General features: G+C 38.6%; 1 protein-coding gene across 1 annotated transcript in view; it reads right to left on the minus strand.

Annotated features, from left to right (window-relative positions):
- LOC116588132 overlaps window positions 1–20,764 on the minus strand; it is a 183,753-nt gene that overhangs the window by 154,163 nt on the left and 8,826 nt on the right. The window contains exons 2-3 of the mRNA XM_032338859.1: window positions 17,021–17,529; window positions 158–246 (exon numbers count right to left, since the gene is read on the minus strand). The gene's annotated coding sequence lies outside the window, so the exon portion shown is untranslated. The remainder of the gene's footprint in view (window positions 1–157; window positions 247–17,020; window positions 17,530–20,764) is intronic.

Below are 20,764 nucleotides of genomic sequence, written 5' to 3' on the forward strand. Positions count from 1 at the left end.
AGCCAAGAGTGGCAGCAACATAGACTGGCTGATTCTTCTCCCAAAGGATGGACATTCTGCCTCATTTCCTGATCAGTTTCAACACTTCACAGCTCAGAAATGAGAACATTTAATCCTGCACTGTTTAGCTTCCTACACAGTCAAGTACAGTACTCACAAAGTTAACATAAGGAGAGGTCAGTCTTTGACAACTGTCCATGAAATGGATCCAACCCAGGGGAATCTCTGCCTGCTGAACAGTCACATCTAGCATTAAGGAGACATCTGTGTGGGCTAGAAGGTGGGGTAGGGGGGATTCCATTTACTGAGCACCTATTCTGTGTCAGACAGGCACTGGGCCTTCTTTTAAAGTCTCAGAAAAGAGATTTTCAAAAATTATTTCAATGGCCTTTAAAGAAAAATAAGTATATTTGATTAACTACTGATTTTAAATAAATAAAAAACCTGTTTAAAAGTTGTAAAATCTAGGGGTGCCTGGGTGGCTCAGTGGGTTAAGCCTCTGCCTTCGGCTCAGGTCATGATCCCAGGGTCCTGGGATCGAGCCCCACATCGGGCTCTCTGCTCAGCGGGGAGCCTGCTTCCTCCTCTCTCTCTGCCTGCCTCTCTGCCTACTTGTGATTTCTGTCTGTCAAATAAATAAATAAAATCTTAAAAAAAAAAAGTGGTAAAATCTAAACTCTAAGACAAAGATAGTAAGATTAGCTTGAGCAGCATTTGTGGGTGTTCAATGAGTGGTTAAAGTGGGCTTTGATGGGCTTAAAGCAGACATGTTTAGAAGAAAAATACTGAGTAACTTTAGACTCTGCTAGGAAAATACTATGTTAAAAATTTCAAGGTGACTACTAGAAGAATAGAAATGTGGCCCAGACCATCTCAAACAAGTAGAGGTAAAGGGTAGAAATGGATCTTGTAGATCCAATAGAATTCAGAAAAAGAGAAGGGCAAGATGGTGGAGTGGGGTACTTTGTTTCAACCAGTCCCCTGAATTTAGCTAGATATGTACCAGGCTACTCTGAACACCCACAAAATCAGCCTGCGATGTAAGATTATATGTCTGGATCTCTACAGGGACAGAGGATGGTCATCAAGAGGGTGCACCTTGTGTGGATTGTGGCCAATATTTTCAACTCTGTACATTCCCTCAACCACCACTCAACAGAATGACTAGGAGTAGGAACTCCCAACAAAGAAAAGAACCAGAGACAATGGCCTCTCCCACAGACCAAATGGATATGGATATAAGCAAGATGTCTCAAATAGACTTGACGGTAACAATTATGAAGACAGTAGCTAGGCTTAAGAAAGCCATTGATGGCAACATAGAATCTCTAAAGGTAGAAATGAGAGCTAATCAGTCTGAACTGAAAAAAGCTATGAATGAGATGCAATCTAAACTAGATACTCTAACTGCTAAGGTAAATGAGGCTGAAGAATGAATTAGTGATCTAGAAGATAAACTGATGGAAAAGAAGGAACAGGAAGAGGCCTGGAACAAACAGCTTAAAATCCATGAGAACAGACTTAGAGAAATCAATAACACAATGAAATGTTCCAATGTCAGAGTTATTGGGATCCCTGAGGCTGTGGAGAGAGAGAGAGAGAGAGGACTAAAAGATATATTTGAACTAAGAACTTCCCTAATTTGGATAACATGTCCTCTCATGTCCTAGAGGCAGAGAGGACATCCCCCAAGGTCAAGGAGAACAGACCGACACCCTGGCACATAATAGTAAAACTCCCAAATCATAGAACCAAGGAAGCCATCTTAAAGACAATTAGGGGGAACAATTACATATAGAGGGAGGAACATCAGAATAATGTCAGACCTGTCCAGAGAGACCTGGCAAGCCAGAATGGCTGTCAAGACATATTCAAGGCACTAAATGAGAAGAACACACAGCCAAGAATACTTTATCTGGAAAGGCCGTCATTCAGAATGGATGAAGAGATAAAGAGCTTCCAGGACTGGCAGAAACTGAAAGAATATGTGACCACCAAGTCAGCCCTACAAGAAATACTAAGTGGGGATTCATAAAAGAAGAAAGAGTAATATCACCCCAGGAGTAATATGGACCAGAAATTTAGAGAGACAATCTATAGAAATAGGGACTCTACAGACAATAGAATGGCAATAAACACATATCTTTCAGTAGTAACCCTCAAAGTGAATGGCCTAAATGCTCCCATGAAATGGTACCGTCAAGTCTATTTGAGACATCTTGCTTATATCCATATCCATTTGGTCTGTGGGGCAGATTGGATACAAAGACAGGACCCATTCATATGTTGTCTACAAGAGACTCATTTTGAACCTGACTGAAAGTGAAGGGATGGAGAATCATTTTTCATGCCAATGGACCTCAAAAGAAAGCTGGAGTAGCAATCCTTATATCAGAAAAATTAAAATGTAAACCAAAGACTGTAATAACAGATCCAGAGGGACATTATATCATTCTTAAAGGGTCTATCCAACAAGAAAATCTAACAATTGTAATTATCTATGTTCCCAATGGGAGCAGCTAACTACATAAGCCAGCTGCGAACAAAAATAAAGAATCAGATTGACAATAATACATTAATAGTAAGAGATTTTAACACTCCACTCTCAACACTGGACAGATATTCTAAACAGAAGACCAACAAACAAACAAGAGCTTTGAACAACACATTGGACCAGATGGACTTCATAGATATATACAGAACATTCCACTTTAAACAAACAGAATACTCATTCTTCTCTAACATGGAACTTTCTCCAAAATAGACCACATACTGGGTCACAAATCAGGTCTCAGCCAATACCAAAAGATTGAGATTATTCCCTGCATATTAGGCCACAATGCCTTAAAACTGGAACTCAATCACAAGGAAAAATTTGGAAGGAATTCAAACACTTGGAAGTTAAAGAGCAACCTGCTAAAGAATGAATGGGTGAACCAGAAAATTAAAGAAGAACTTAAAACAATTCATGGAAACCAATGAGAACAAAAACACATTGATCCAAAACCTATAGGATACTGCAAAGGCAGTCCTAAGGGGGAAATACATAGCCATCCAAGCCCCTCTCAAAAAATTAGAAAAATCCCAAATGCACAAGTTAACCCTACATATTAGGAACTGGATGAGGAATAGCAGATAAAACCTAAACGAAGCAGCAGGAGAAATAATAAATATTAGGGCAGAGATCAATGAAATAGAAACCAGAAAAAGAGTAGAAGAGATCAACAAAACTAGAAGCTGTTTCTTTGAAAGAATTTATAAGATTGATAAACCACTGGCCAACTTATCCAAAAGAAAAGTGAAAGTACCCAAATTAATATAATCATGAATGAAAGGGGAGAGATAATGACTAACACCAAGGAAATAGAAACAATTACTAGAAATTACTACCAGCAACTGTATGCCAACAAATTAAATAACCTGGAAGAAATGGATGCCTTCCTGGAAACTTATAAACTACCAAGACTGAAACAGGAAGAAATAGACAATCAGAATAGACCAGTAACTCATAATGAAATTGAAGCAGTAATCAAAATCTCCAAAAAAACGAAATTCCAGGGCCAGAGGGCTTTCTAAGGGAATTCTACCAAACATTTAAAGAAGAAATAATACCTATTCTACTGCAGCCGTTCCAAAAAATAGAAACAGAAGGAAAACTTCCAAACTCCTTTTATGAGGCCAACATTACCCTGATCCCAAAACCAGGCAAAGACCCCATAAAAAGGCAAATTACTGACCAATATTCCTGATGAACATGGATGTCAAAATATTCAACAAGATCCAAGCCAATAGGATGTACTGCACATTAAAAGGATTATTCACAACAACCAACTGGGTTTTATGCCTGGGATACAAGGGTGGTTCAACATTCTCAAATCAATCAACGTGGTAGAGTACATTAATAAAATAAAGACAAGAACTATATGATCCTCTCAACTGATGCAGAAAAAGTGTTTGACAAAATACAACATCTGTTCCTCATTAAAACTTCTCAGAGTATAGAGGGAAAATTCTTCAATATAATAAAAAAATCTATGAAAAGCTCACAGTGAATATCATCATCACTTTTCCCTTAAGATCAGGAACACAACATGGGTTCCCACTCTCACCACTATTGTTCAATATAATACTAGAAGACAACAGAAAGAAATAAAAGGTATCCAAACTGGCAAAGAAGATGTCAAACTCTCCCTCTTAGCAAATGACTGGCTACTTTATGAGGAAAACCCAAAAGACCCCACCCTCAAATTGCTAGAACTCATACAGCAATTCAGCAATGTGGGAGGATACAAAATCAATGCACAGAAATAAGTTGTTTTTCTATACGCTAACAATGTAACTGTAGAAAGAGAAATTAAGGAATCAGTTCCATTCACAATAGCAACAAAAACCATAAGATACCTAGAAATAAATCTAACTAAAGAGGAAAAGGATATATATAACTCTAGAAACGTAGAATACTTATGAAAGAAATTGAGGAAGACACAAAAGATGGAAAAATATTTTATGTTCACGGACTGGAAAAATAAACATTGTTAAAATGTCTATCCTCAGAGCAATTTACATTTTCAATGCCATCCCTATTAAAATATCATTGGCTTTTTTCGAAGAGCTGAAACAACAAAATCGTAAAATTTGTATGGAACCAGAAAAGACTCCAAATTGCCAATGGAAGGATGATAAAGAAAAACAAAGCTGGAAGCATCACAGTGCCTGATGTCAAGTTATACTACAAAGCCATGATCACCAAGACAGCACGGTATTGGCACAAAAACAAACAAAGAGACCAGTGGAATGGAATAGAGACTCTAGAAATGGACCCTCAACTCTGTGGTCAAATAATCTTCAACCAAGCAGGGAAAAATATACAGTGGAAAAAAGACAGTCTCTTCAATAAATGGTGCTGGGAAAATCGGACAGCTATGTATAGAAGAATGAAACTCGACCATTCTCTTATACCATACACAAAGATAAACTCAAAATGGTTAAGGGACCTCAACGTGAGGTAGGAATGTATCAAAATCCTAGAGGAGAACATAGGAAGTAACTTCTTCAAATCGGCCACAGCAACTTTTTTCAAGACATGTCTCCAAAGGCAAAGGAAACAAAAGCAAAAATGAACTTTTGGGACTTCATCAAGATCAAAAGCTTCTGCACAGCAAAAGAAATGGTCAACAAGGGGTGCCTGGGCGGCTCAGTCACTAAGCGTCTGCCTTCAGCTCAGGTCCTGATCCCAGGTTCCTCAAAACGAGCCCCGCATCTGGCTCCCTGTTCAGCAGGAAGTCTGCTTCTAACTTGCTCATTCCCCCTGCTTGTATTCCCTCTCTCACTGTGTCTCTCTCTGTCTAATAAAATAAAATCTTAAAAAAAAAAAAAAGAAATAGTCAACAAAACAAAGAGGTAACCTACAGAATGGGAGAAGATATTTGTAAATGACACTACAGTCAAAGGGCTGATACCCAAGATCTATAAAGAAGTCCTCAAACTCAACACTCAAAAAACAGATAATCACGTCAAAAAATGGGCAGAAGACATGAACAGATACTTCTCCAAAGAAGACATACAAATGGTCAACAGACACATGAAAAAATGCTCAACATCATTAGCCATCATGGAAAAACAAATCAAAACCACAGTGAGATACCACCTTATACCAGTTAGAATGGCAAAAATTAACAAAACAGGAAGCAACAAATGTTAATGAGGATGTGGAGAAAAGGGAACACTCTTATGCTATTGGTGGGAATGCAAGTTGGTACAGCCACTCTGGAAAACAGTATGGAGATTTCTTTAAAATGTTAAGAATAGAGGTACCTTATGACCCAGCAATTACACTACTAGGTGTTTACCCCAAAGATACAAAGTTAGTGAAAAGAAGGGGCATGTGCACCCGAATATTCTTAGCAGCAATGTCCACAATAACCAAACTGTGGAAGGAGCCAAGATGCCCTTCAACAAATGAATGGATAGAGATGTGGTACATCTACACAATGGAATATTATTCAGTCATCGGAAACAATGAATAACCACCATTTGCCTCAAGATGGATAGAACTAGAGGGGATTTTGTTAAGTGAAGTAAGTCAAGCAGAGAAAGGCAATTATCATATGGTTTTACTCATATGTGGAATATAAGCAATAGCAAGGAGGACCATAGGGGAAGGGAGAGAAATCCAAAGGGGGAGAAATCAGTGAGGGAGATGAACCATGAGAGACTATGGACCCCAAAAAACAATGGGTATTGAGGAGGGCACATGCTGTAATGAGCACTGGGTGTTATACTTAACTAATGAGTCATCGAACACTACATCAAAAACTAATTATGTACTATGAAGTGGCTAACTGAACATAAAAGAAATAAACTGATAGGAATAGCACAGAAAAAAAAAGAAATCAGAAAAAAAAGGAGAAAATGAAAAAGAAGTATGGTAGAAATAAGTTCAAATATATCAGTAATTATAATAAATGTAACTGGATTAAGCCCTCCAATCAAAGTAATTTTGGGGCTTAATCCCACGAGCCATTTGATCATAACCTGAGCTGAAACAAAGAGTCAGACACTTAACCAACTGAACCACCCAGGGGCCCCTCACATGTTTTCAGGGTTCATCCTTTCTGATGGAGGCATAATACTCCATAGTGTATATGGACCACATCTTCCTTATCCATTCGTCCGTTGAAGAGCATCTTGGTTCTTTCCACAGTTTGGCGACCGTGGCCATTGCTGCTATGAACATGGAGTACAGATGACCCTTCTTTTCACTACATCTGTATCTTTGGGGTAAATACCCAGTAGTGCAATTGCAGGGCCATAGGGAAGCTCTATTTTTAATTCCTTGAGGAATCGCCACATTGTTCTCCAAAGTGGCTGCACCAACTTGCATTCCCACCAAAGAGGGTTCCCCTTTCTCCGCATCCTCTCCAACACATGCTGTTTCCTGTCTTGCTAATTTTGGCCATTCTAGCTAGTGTAAGGTGGTATCTCAATGTGGTTTTATTTTTTATTTTTTAAAATTTTTTTTTTTTTTTTTTTTTTTTGTCAGAGATAGTGAGCAGAGGCAGACAGAGTGGCAGGCAGAGGCAGAGGGAGAAGCAGGCTTCCTGCTGAGCAAGGAGACCAATGTGGGACTCAATCCCAGGATGCTGGGATCATGACCTGAGCCGAAGGCAGCTGCTTAACCAACTGAGCCACCCAGGCGTCCCTCAATGTGGTTTTAATTTGAATCTCCCTGATGGCTAGTGATGATGAACATTTTTTCATGTGTCTGATAACCATTTGTATGTCTTCATTGGAGAAGTGTCTGTTCATATCTTCTGCCCATTTTTTGATATGATTACCTATTTTGTGTGTGTTGAGTTTGAGGAGTTCTTTATAGATCCTGGATATCAACCTTTTGTCTGTACTGTCATTTGTAAATATCTTCTCCCATTCCGTGGGTTGCCTCTTTGTTTTATTGACTGTTTCCTTTGCTGTGCAGAAGCTTTTGATCTTGATGAAGTCCCAAAAGTTCCTTTTTGCTTTTGTTTCCTTTGCCTTTGGAGACATATCTTGAAAGAAGTTGCTGTGGCTGATATCGAAGAGGTTACTGCCTATGTTCTCCTCTAGGATTCTGATGGATTCCTGTCTCAGGTTGAGGTCTTTTATCCATTTCAAGTTTATTTTTGTGTATGGTGTAAGAGAATGGTCGAGTTTCATTCTTCTACATATAGCTGTCCAGTTTTCCCAGCACCATTTATTGAAGAGACTGTCTTTTTTCCACTGTATATTTTTTCCTGTTTTGTCGAAGATTATTTGATCATAGAGTTGAGGGTCCATATCTGGGCTCTCTACTCTGTTCCACTCGTCTATGTGTCTGTTTTTATGCCAGTACCATGGTGTTTTGGCTTGAAATCATGTAGCGTGATGCCGCCAGTTTTATTTTTGTTTTTCAACATTTCCTTAACGATTCAGGGTCTCTTCTGATTCCTTACAAATTTTAGGATTATTTGCTCCAGCTCTTTGAAAAATACCGGTGGAATTTTGATCAGAATGGCATTAAAAGTATAGATTTCTCTAGGTAGTACAGACATTTTAACAATGTTTATTCTTCTGATCCAAGAACATGGAATGGTCTTCCATCTTTTTGTGTCTTCTTCAATTTCTTTCATGAGTGTTCTGTAGTTCCTCGAGTACAGATCCTTTACCTCTTTGGTTAGGTTTATTCCCAGGTATCTTATGGTTCTTGGTGCTATAGTAAATGGAACTGACTCTCTAATTTCCCTTTCTGTATTTTCATTGTTAGTGTATAAGAAAGCCACTGATTTCTGTGCATTGACTTTGTATCCTGCCACATTACTGAATTGCTGTATGAGTTCTAGTAGTTTGGGGGTGGAGTCTTTTGGGTTTTCCATATAAAGAATCATGTCATCTGTGAAGAGAGAGTTTGACTTCTTCCTTGCCAATTTGCCTTTTATTTTTCTTTGTTGTCTGGTTGCTGTTGCTAGGACTTCTAATACTATGTTGAACAAGAGTGGTGAGAGTGGGCATCCTTGTCGTGTTCCTGATCTCAACGGGAAGGCTGCAAGCTTTTTCCCATTGAGGATGATATTTGCTGTGGGTCTTTCATAGATAGATTTGATGAAGTTCAGGAATGTTCCCTCTATCCCTATACTTTGAAGCATTTTAATCAGGAACGGATGCTGGATTTTGTCAAGTGCTTTTTCTGCATCAACTGAGAGGACCATGTGGCTCTTCTCTCTTCTCTTATTGATTTGCTCTATCACATTGATTGTTTTGCAAATGTTGAACCATCCTTGTAACCCAGGGATGAATCCCACCTGGTCATGGTGGATAATCTTTTTAATGTGCTCTTGGCTCCTGTTTGCTAGGATCTTGTTGAGAATCTTAGCATCCATATTCATCAGTGATATTGGTCTGAAATTCTCCCTTTTGGTAGGGTCTTTGCCTGGTTTGGGGATCAGGGTAATGCTGGCTTCATAAAAAGAGTCTGGAAGTTTTCCTTCTGCTTCAATTTTTTGAAGCAACTTCAGGAGAATAGGTGTTATTTCTTCTTTGAAAGTTTGGTAGAATTCCCCAGGGAATCCGTCAGGTCCTGGGCTCTTGTTTTTTGGGAGGTTTTTGATCACTGCTTCAATCTCGTTACTAGATATCGGTCTATTCAGGTTGTCAATTTCTTCCTGGTTCAATTTTGGTAGTTTATAGTTTTCTAGGAATGCATCCATTTCATCTAGGCTGCTTAGCTTATTGGCATATAACTGTTGATAATAACTTCTGATGATTGTTTCTATTTCCTTGGTGTTAGTTGTGATCTCTCCCTTTTCATTCATAATTTTATTAATTTGGGCTTTCTCTCTTTTCTTTTGGATTAGTGTGGCCAATGGTTTATCGATCTTATTGATTCTTTCAAAAAACCAGCTTCTAGTTTCATTGATACGTTCTACTGTATCTCTGGTTTCTACCTCATTGATCTCTGCTCTAATCTTGATTATTTCCCTTCTTACGTGTGGAGTTGGTTTGATTTGTTGTTGATTCTCCAGTTCTTTAAGGTGTAGAGACAGCTGGTGTATTCTGGATTTTTCAATTTTTTTGAGGGAGACTTGGATGGCTATGTATTTCCCCCTTAGGACTGCCTTTGCTGAATCCCATATGTTTTGGACCGAAGTGTCTTCATTCTCTTTGGTTTCCATGAATTGTTTCAGTTCTTCTTTGATCTCCTGGTTGATCCAAGCATTCTTAAGCAAGGTGGTCTTTAGCTTCTAGGTGTTTGAGTTCCTTCCCAACTTTTCCTTGTGATTGAGCTCCAGTTTCAAAGCACTGTGATCTGAGAATGTGCAGGGAATAATCTCAGTCTTTTGGTATCGGCTGAGTCCTGATTTGTGACCCAATATGTGGTCTATTCTTGAGAAGGTTCCATGTGCACTTGAGAAGAATGAGTATTCTGTTGTTTTAGGGTGGAATGTTCTGTATATATCTATGAGGCCCATCTGCTCCAATGTGTCATTCAATGCTCTTGTTTCTTTTTGATTTTCTGCTTCAATGATCTATTTCTGAGAGAGGTGTGTTAAGATCTCCTACTATTAATGTATTCATATCAATATGACTCTTTATCTTGATTAATAGTTTTCTTATGTAATTGGCTGCTCCCTTATTGGGGGCATAGATATTTACAATTGTTCGATCATCTTAGTGCATAGTCCCTTTAAGAATTATGTAGTGTCCTTCTGTATCTCTGACTACAGTCTTTAGTTTAAAATCTAATTTATCTGATATGAGAATCACTATCCCGGCCTTCTTTTGAGGCCCATTGGCATGAAAGATGCTTCTCCATCCCTTCACTTTCAGTCTGGGTGTATCTTTAGGTTCAAAATGGGTCTCTTGTAGACAATGTATGGATGGGTCCTGTCGTTTTATCCAATCTGCAACCCTGTGTCATTTGATGGGCGCATTTAGGCCATTCACATTGAGAGTAATTATTGATAGATACGTTTTTATTGACATCGTGTTACCTTTGAAGTCTTTCTTTCTGTAGATTGTCTCTATATTTCTGTTCAATGCTATTCTTAGGATTTTTCCTCTTTTATAGACCCCCCCCTTAATATTTCCTGCAGTGTCAGCTTGGTGGTCTCATACTCTTTTAAGCCTTGCCGATCTTGGAAACTCTTTATTTCTCCATCCATTTTGAATGTCAGTCTTGCTGGATAAAGTATTCTTGGCTGCATATTCTTCTCATTTAGTGCCCTGAATATATCTTGCCAGCCCTTTCTGGCTTGCCAGGTCTCTGTGGACAGGTCTGACGTTATTCTGATGGGCTTTTCTATGTACGTAAGGAGCTTCTTTGTCCTAGCTGCTTTCAAGAGGGTCTGCCTACAATTATAATTCTTCATTCTTACTATTAGGTGTCTCGAGGACTTTCAAGAATCTATAATCTTGGGGGGAAACCGTTCTGCCTCTAGTACATGAACGCTGGTTCCATTCGTGAGATTGGGAAAATTTTCATGGAAAACTTGTTCCACTATATCTTCTAGAATTCTTTCTTTCTCCTCCCCTTCAGGGATTCCAATAATTCTGACGTTGGAATGTTTCATGGCATCGTTTATTTCCCTGATTCTGTTTTCGTGGCTTCCAAGCTGTTTGTTCCAGGCTTCCTCCTGATCCTCTCTCTCTATCTGTTTGTCCTCCATATCACTAATTCTATCTTCTGTCTCAGTTACCCTAGCTTTTAGAGAATTTAGATTAGATTGGAACTCATTGAGAGCATTTTGAACATCATCCCTGGTGGCTTTCAGTTCTGCCCTAGTCAATTCCATTTGGTCATCCACGGCTTTCTCCAACCTAGCTATTGCCTGGATAATTGTTAGCCTGAATTCCTTTTCTGACATATTGTCTATGTCAATAGCCATTAACTCTGTTGCAGAAAGAGCTGTATTTTTCTTCTGTTGGGCATTCCTCCTTCTTGTCATTTTGGTGAGAGATGACTGAACAGATGTAGATGGATGTATTGACCGTGGTGCAGTCAAAGTGCACCCTGGAACGCTTCTGAGCAATCAAGTTTGCTTAGAATGAAAGAAAAGAAATGAAAGAAAAAAGAAAAGAAAAAGAAGAGAAAGAGAGAGACAGGAAAGAAAGGGAAGATAAAAGAGAAGGCTCAGCCCAAATGGGCCCCAAGGTAAGATTTATGAAGTATACAAACAAAAACAGACAAAAAGACTGATAAAAGTATATGACAAGAGGAAAAAAAATATATATATATATAAAAGCAAAAAAAGGAAGAACCTCATCAAAAAGAACCCCAAGTATAAGATTTATATACTATCAGGACAAACACAAATACACAGAAACACTGGCAGAAGAAAAAGATGGGAGAGTAGTTATAAATTCCCAGTGTGGGTGAGGAAGGTTATTTTGATTCTTCCTGGATGTATCTTGATATCTTTGTTAAAGGACTCAACTTTCCTAAGATAAAGGGGGATTAAAAATTGGTTTACCTATAGGGGTAGCATTGATTGGGCAAAGGGAGTTACCTTGAAGTTTAACTCTCTATGTATATTAGAAAATAAAAATAAAAAAGGAATAAACTAGACTAAACTAAACTAAAATTTTAAAAATATTTAAAAAAATAGAAAAACACAGGTGTATGTATAAAATTTATGTATCAAAAAGTTCAGGTTAGAAGGTTATTATGGAATTTGATGTACGGACATCTCACTGTAATGGTCAATAGGTTAAAAAATTATCTATATATATAAAAAAAAAATGAACCAGAATAGTGGGAATGAGTTAAAAATAAAAGTTGTCCTATGAAGTAGTGGTGGTTGTTTTCTTGTAGTCTTTTTTTTTTTTTTCTTTCCTGGTTGGTTTTCGGGGAGAGGGGCCTGCCACGTGGATTTTTAGTCAATGATGTTCCCTGAGTTAAGTCTTCCTGCCCCCCTCAAGGGGGTGGGCTCTGAGGAAACAGGTTTTTTCAGGTTTTTGTTCTCTGGAGGTTTTTATGTTTGTTCACATATTTTTCTCTCACCTTGACCGCTTTTGATGGTTTTTCGAGGTTTAGAGGAAAGCAAACTGCACCCTGACCTCCCTCTCAGAGAGAAGCCTCAGTCTGCTCCCCTGTGGGTGCCGCAGAGCCCATATAAATTCCCCCTTGGCCGCTGGCAGAGCAGGTTCTGAGTCACAGTTCCTGGGGACGCAGGTTCTTCTGCTTGTACCCAAAACCACGGCAGCAGCGGCTGTCTGGGCAGCTCCAGACCACCAGAGAGGTTCCAAGCAGATCGCACACTGAGATTTCCCCGCCGGCCCGGGCTGGGAGTGTCTGGTCTTTCTGGGTCTAAGAGTGCCCACCTTGCACGCACCTCTCTCAGGGGAGGCTGTGGGGTGTGCGCATCTCAGGCTCTGATAGCACCACGCGGGTCCGAGAGCACCAGGCTGGGCCTTGGCGCACCTGTCTCCGGGGAGAGTGTGGGGCGTGCGCGGGCTCTGATAGCGCGTGGCACAGCGTTCTGCCCTCTGGCGAGGCTGCAGCCCCTCACAGGAGCCGGACCCCAGGAGTTCTCGGGCACGCTGGCGGCTCAGGGACCAAGAGCTGGTTTCTCCGGGGCACTCTCTCTGGCTCAGCGCCATGGGAGGCTGCCCTGGGTCCGGGGACTTAAGGCCCTGTCCCTAGCTGCCCCGATTCCCGTAATTTCCCCCCCACGATCCTTTGCTCTTTTGGAATGCTTTCAACCAGTCTCCAAGTTAATGCTGGTCCCCAGATGCAGGGCACTCTCGGGTTGGGGTATTTCCAATCGGTCACCTCTGGTGGCTCCCTCCCCCTTTTGTTTATCTTCCAACATCAGTCCGACGTTCCCACTCTGCTTTACCTGCCCACTGGCATCTTCTGCCCCTGTAGAGATCCAGACGTGTATAATTGTGATCTCAGGCTGATTTCATGGGTGATCGGAGTTCTTTGGTAGGTAATCAGCTCACTTTAGGGTACAGGTTGAAACGGTGCCTCCTCCTACTTCCCTGCCATCTTGTCTCCCCCCATTTAGTAATATTTCTTAAAGTAAAATGTATGTATTAGTGATACAATCACACAAGCATTTGGGGGGGGTAGTGTTTATATGGTATGTCTTTTTAATCCTTTTAAATTATCTGTGCCTTTTTGTTTCTTGAATCCAATCTGAAAATCTTGTCTTTTAGTTGGAACATTTAGTTCATTTGCATTTAATGTGATTACTGTTATAGTTGGGTTTATGTTCACAATCTTACTGTGAATTTTATTTTATTCATTTTGTTTTTATTTCTACTTGTCTTATCCGTTCTTCCTCCATTCCTCCTTTCATTACTTTGGATTAAACAAGTGTTTTTATTATTCTGTTTGACCTTTTCTATTAGGTTCTTAATTATACCTGTTTGTTTTCTTTTGGTAGTTACCCAGAGCAGTGGTTCTCAAATGTTAGTGTGCATCAGAATCACCTAGAACACTATTCCAACATAGATTTCTGGGCCCTACTTTTAAAGTTTATAATTTAATAAGTCTGAGGGAGGACTGAGAATTTTTACTTCTAAAAAATTCCCAAATGATGTTTATACTGTTACTTTGTTAACTCTTATACTTTGATAATCATTCCTCTAGATTTTAATATGAATCCTTGGCTTATTACAGCTTACATTAAGCTAGTATTTGTAAAAGATTTATTTATTTTATTATTTTATATATAGAGAAAAAGCACACACACAAGTGTGGGGAGACCAGAGGGAGAGCAGCCCCTCTCCACTCCCCACTAAGGACAGTGCTGGGTATGGGGCTTGGTCTCATGACACATGAGGTCATGACCTAAGCAGAAACCAAGAGCTGGATGTTCAACTGACTGAGCCACCCAGAAGCCTCTCTAGTTTTTGTTTTTGTTTTTTTTTTAAACCACTGTCCAAGGGATAAAAACCTTACGATGGTTTATGTACATTTATCTCCCTCCTACAATTCATACAACTGTTATTTTTTCTTTAACTTCTGCGTATAAACTCCACAACATGTTTTTTTTTTTTTTTAAGATTTTATTTATTTATTTGACAGAGAGAAATCACAAGTAGTCAGAGAGGCAGGCAGAGAGAGAGAGAGGGAAGCAGGCTCCCCGCTGAGCAGAGAGCCCGATGCGGGACTCGATCCCAGGACCCTGAGATCATGACCTGAGCCGAAGGCAGCGGCTTAACCCACTGAGCCACCCAGGTGGCCTCCACAACATGTTTTATTTTTGCTGCTTTGAAATTCAATTTTAAAAACTTAATCACGGGGCACCTGGGTGGCTCAGTTGGTTCAGCATCTGCCTTTGGCTCAGGTCATAATCCTAGGGTCCTGGGACTGAGCCCCAAATCGGGTTCCCTACTCAGCAGGGAGCCTGCTTCTCCCTCTGCCGCTCCCCCTGCTTGTGTTCTCTCTCTGTCTCTCTGTCAAATAAATAAATAAATAAATTCAAAATCTAAAAAACTTAATCACATATTTATCTTTTCTGCTGTTCTTCTTTCCTGAAGAGCCATGTTGGCATTTGAATTAATTTTCCTTTAGTCTAAAGAACTACCTTTAATAGTATTCATAGTTTGGGTCTATTGATGATGAATTCTCCCAGTTTTTATTTGTTTGAATAAATTTTTATTTTATCATGATTTCTTAAGGATATTTTAATTAGGTATAAACTGATTTTTTTTTCTTTTAACACTTTAAATGTCTTTTTATTCTCTTTGGCTTCCATAATTTGTCAGAAAATAAATTATCTTGCTGTTCCTTTTGTAGAAAGTAGATGTGACTTATTTTTCTCTTGCTGCTTTCAAGATTTTATCTTTGTCTTTCAGTGTTTCAACCATAATGTGCTTAATTGTGGCTTCCCTTGTATATATCCTTGCTGTGTACTGGGGTTCACTGACCTTTAATGTTGGGGCAGATGTGAGTCATTAATTTTGGAAATTTCTTGATTATTATCTCTTGAAATATTGCTCTGCCCCACTCTCTTTCATTCTTACCTTCTGGGACTCTTAATTAAACGTACATTTGGTTATTTATCTATATTCCAAATGTCTCTCTCTCTCTTTTTTTAAAGATTTTATTTATTTATTTGTCAGAGAGAGAGGAGCGAGAGTGAGCACAAGCAGACAGAGTGGCAGGCAGAGGCAGAGGGAGAAGCAGGCTCCCTGCCGAGCAAGGAGCCCGATGTGGGACTCGATCCCAGGACGCTGGGATCAATACCTGAGTCAAAGGCAGCCGCTTAACCAACTGAGCCACCCAGGCGTCCCATCCACATGTCTCTTTTATTCAGTTTTATTCATCCTGTTCTTTTTGTCTCTGTGTCTCATTTCTGGATATTTTCTATTTATCCGTCCTTAAGTTCACTAACTGTATTTTTTGCTCAGTCTAAGCTATTAAAAAAAAAAAAAACTATCCAGTGAATTCTCAATTTTAGCTGTTGTATTTTTAAATTACATAATGTACATTATTTTTATAGGTTCCAAATCTGCAAAAATTGTCCATCATTTTATCCAATTTGTCCATCTTTCCCCTTTTCCTTGTGCATATATATGCATACATATATCTCAGGGCTGTGAGATCAAGTCTTGCATCAGGCTCCATGCTCAGTGAGGCATCTGCTCACTCTGCCCATGACCCCACCCCATGCTCTCTCTCTCTAAAATCAATCTTAAAAAATAAAAAATAATAATAATAACCAACTGGACTAATAATGGTATTATTTCCCCCTGTAAACTTTCTCCCTTTCTTCTGTTAGATGCATAATTTAAAGGACTGATCATCTTAAGCCCATTAGGAATTGAATTGGATCGGGGCTGCATTCTGGTTTTAGTTAGACTTAGTTTACCTCTCCTTTGTCCTTTTTCTTCAGAGGTGGCTCACTTGGACTTTTTCTTTTTAAGTATATAATGTATTATTTGTTTCAGGGGTACCGGTCTGTGAATCATCAGTCTGACACAACTCACAGCACTCACCATAGCACATAACGCTTCCCACTGTCCACCAGCCACCCATCCTACCCCTCTACTTCCCTCCCCTCCAGCAACCCTCATTTTGTTTCCTGAGATTAAGAGTCTCTTATGATTTGTCTCCCTCTCTGGTTTCATCTTGTTTCATTTTCCCTCCCTTACCCTATGATTGTCTTTCTTGTTTCTCAAATTCTTCATATCAGTGAGACCATATAATAATTGTCCTTCTCTGATTGACTTATTTCACTTAGCATAATAGCCTCTAGTTCCATTCACATCATTGCAAATGGCAAGATTTCATTTTTGATGGCTGCATAATATTCCCGTGTGTGTGTGTGTGTGTGTGTGTGTGTGTGTGTGTATCACATCTTCTTTATACATCCATCTGCTGATGGACATCTAGGATCTTTTCATAGTTTGGCTATTGTAGACACTGCAGCTATAAATCAACCTGGACTTTTGATTGATAGTTTAGCAGGTCTCTCTCCTTCAGCTTTTAAAAACTATGAGAGAATCAGTTCTTCCCTTTAGAGGCTTAAAGTTTAGCTCATTAGTTTCCTACCTCACGCAGCTTCAAAATGTGGCAGATGTCTTGAGAGAGAGCCTGGCCAAGTGTTCATGCTGGCTTTCTGTCTCTTTTGAGATTCTGTCTCCAAGCTTTCTGGAGAGACCTTACCTTTCCAATCCAGTTTCCTTCTCGAGTGTGGCCTTCTGCAGTTTTTGATTGATAGCTGGGCTTTTCTCTTTGTCCTCATCCCTGAAACTCTGTCCTTCAAAAGTTTTGAGCTTAGTCTCTCACAACATCAAGTTCAGGATCTGGCAAAAACTTGAGGGAAAGCCCTGTCGTATGGTTGGTGCGGTCTCTCTCTCTAGAGGGAATTTGTCTCCTAAGCATCATAAAATTGAAGATTTTATTCTGCCTTTCTGGACCAGCTCTCCAGGCTCTTTTATACTTCAACATTCAGCAAATACCCAGGGTATGTTTCAGGCTTCTTTAGAGTCAAATCTGGCATGCCTGGACCTATTGTCTTCAAAAACTCACCTGGCTTCTTCTTTGGCCCAGTAGAGTCCCTATGCCAAAAACAGAGTCAGTATGACCAGAATTGGTAAATGATCCAAGGAATAAAAGAGCCAGGGATTGTAGCTCTCCAGGAGAGCTTTTCCTTCTCTAGAAATTTAGTTCTTCTAGGCTTTGCTCTGCCCACAGTTTTCCAACAACTTTAAACATTCAACTTTGTAATTTATTTGTTTCAGTGGGAGCCTAGTCTTTCTACTAAATCCTACCTAAAGTAGAAGTCTCAATACTTGCGTTAGGGGTACCACAGATAATCTATTTTCTATTCTGTTTCATTAAAAACAAACTGCTGGTCAGAGCTCACTATTAATCAATGTCAGGATCCACTTTTGAATCACAGTCCCATTTTGAGCAAAGCTGATCTAAACAGGTCTCTGGGAAAAACCAACCTGTCTTGCTGTTTGGAAGAGGCTCATCAAAGAGATATGGGCTAAATGAACCTCAGTCCTCTTAGTAGTATACAAATCCTTGAAGTATGGAATTCTGTCTATATTTTTCCTTGAGTCTGACAAAGTCAGCTTTTGAATTCAAATTAACTTCTCACTGAAAGGCAGGGCAAATTTCATTTTGTTCTACCATTTCTCTCTAGCCTTTTTTCTCAGTCAAAATCAAATTTTTATGATTTGTGTTAGTCATTCGTATTATAATCCCATTAATCCAAAGTTTTTACTAGCTTGTCCACAAAGATAAGACAATTTCTTTAAAAAAGAATCCATTCTCCAAAGTACCTCTCTTAAACATGGCCTTTTCCTCTGTATTATTAGTTTTTTTCCCTTAAGCTATAATAATTCAGTATTTGTGAAAGGGTTTTCAACCAAGGACCAAAAGTAGCATGTGTGGCAGCAAAACTGACATGTCGCTTCGCTGCATCAGGGTGTATATACATCGTAATCAGAGAATAAAACAACTTGCACAGAGAAATAAGTAAACAAAAGCAGAGTCACTGTGTCTAGTTCGCTTTCCCAAGATAAAAGAATCCCTTAAGTTTTGTTTATAAGTACTGACTCCCTCATAAAAGCAATTTTATCAGTTTTTGCAATGATGATAGCTGAAAATTCATAATAACCTTTGTAGCTATGACAACCCTGTAAGACAATTTGTATCTTTTCTTCCATGAGCAGACTACGAGCTAGTCATGTTGGTTCTTTTGTGTTCCTCCATTCTTGAATTCTTTTATTTAGTGAACCAGACATTTTAAAACCTGGGAGTTTCTTATAAACCTTTCTTGAGAGTAAACTTTTCGTTACTAGATGCTGTGTCTTTGAGTATTTCTTTGACAATTCTATAGATTCTACCAAGATTTTATGTATTTATCTACCAGAGATGTATTGAGTAGCTGGAGCTGAGTAAACTGCAACTCAGGGCTCTTTGAGGTATAACTTTTCCCAGTCTTAGAGTGAATCTCTTGTGGAAATAGGGTTTTAATCTAGTTGATTCTATTTCTTTTTATGACCATTTGTTTGGTTTTTGTGTCCCGGTTAATTCTGGTTTTCATGCTGGTTCTGATTTTTACACAACCCTTATTTCTCCTTTGGCAGCAGCCGTGTTGATAATGTAGTTTTTAATGGCCTGTATGGTCTTTTGAGGTAACAAGTGACACGTATTTGATTGTATTTTATGTTTGTCTTGAGAATTCTGTTAGCTCCTGTCATTTAGATGATCTCTTTCTTTGCCTCTGGGTCTTGAGACCTTGATTTAGTTTCACCAGGAGGTTGGAAAGTTGTTCGTATCACTCAATCCAGTACTGATTTATTTTATTGCTGCCTTACTATTGGTGAAACTCTCTGTGTTGTTTTTTATGCTGTGTGCCACTCTGACTCAAATCAAGATAAACATATTTTTGTGCCCTCTGGAGAGGAGAGCAGCTATTGGAGATCTGGAGCTGCCACCATCAGCCAGTTTTGTGTACTTTGACTACATTTGATCCATCTGTGGCTAATGTTATAAAATCAAAGTTGATGGTTCTTTTAGTGTCATTTTAAAAAGACTTTCCTCCTCAAAAAGAAAGGCATAGCTTTTTATAATAGCCTATTTATTTACAATTATAAACTTTCTCTGACAGCAACTTCTGCTGTCCCTTGGGACACTAATAGAGATTAATGGGCCATAAAAGCTGTCATTTGAACACACTATGTAAGGATATCTAATTCCAACAGACAAATTCAGAGAGAACAAAATATACATAATGAATAAAATTTGAAATTGTTTCTACCTAGTTTTAGGACAAAGGGTAGAGACTAGAGAAGGTTTTGCTTGAATGGTACAACCATTCAATTAAGCCTGAATTTGTGATGGAATGAGAATGATTGCTTCTTGACTCTCCTACAGCTTCACGGTCTTTGCAAGAAATCTATAAAGTCTGGGTACATAACTTTTACTCTCTCGTCTTTCAAAAGAAAATAGAAAAGCATAAATAATGAGCCAGGTAAAGATGTGAGAAAGAGTTTGATGCCCCAAAGTAAGGTGTTAATAAATCTAAAGCTGTGCTTCTAGCTCAAGCTACAATCTGACTGGAAAATTACCATAAAAATAGCCTTATTTACAAGTTGACAAGTAAGTAATGAAATGCAATTTGATAGCAAAGAGAAAAATAGAAAGGAAACTTTAGTATTCTTAAACAAAACTTGAAGAGTTCCTAAATATTTAGGAAATAGAAAAATATGAAAAATAGAAAAGTTTAAGTAATCATATTCCTAATTAAAAGGAATCCTTGGACAAATTAGATTGGTTTAATAACGCTGTATTAAAACAACCATATGTCTTCTTCCTGATTTAATTACAGGGTGAATTAAAATGTTAGTATACTATTCTAACTTATGCAAGATGGGTTTGTTTTTTCATGGAAAGCCTACATAATTGAACTTTATAGATATTTTTCTAATTCCTAAACTAATATTAAACTGAATTACTCATTTAATTAATAATCTTTGGATATAAATTATATCTAAGAAACTCATTTGTAGAGAACAAAATAAATACTGGGTTCAACAACCACAGTTTTTACATAGATTTGCCTTTTGTTTTTATACATTGTAAATGACCATTAATTAATAGGTTGAAAAGATACATATGGTATACATGTTCTTTTTTGAAAGAAATGTAAAATAATGTTTGTGAATCTGTCAAGAGGTATAAATCCAAAGTAATAAATTTTTATTTGTCTATCATGGAAAAAGATTGATTTTGTCTTAAAGTCAAATTGTCTGCTTATGCCAGAATGTGACAGAAAAT

The sequence above is a fragment of the Mustela erminea genome, chromosome 4, assembly GCF_009829155.1.
Source record: "Mustela erminea isolate mMusErm1 chromosome 4, mMusErm1.Pri, whole genome shotgun sequence".
Taxonomy (NCBI): domain Eukaryota; kingdom Metazoa; phylum Chordata; class Mammalia; order Carnivora; family Mustelidae; genus Mustela; species Mustela erminea.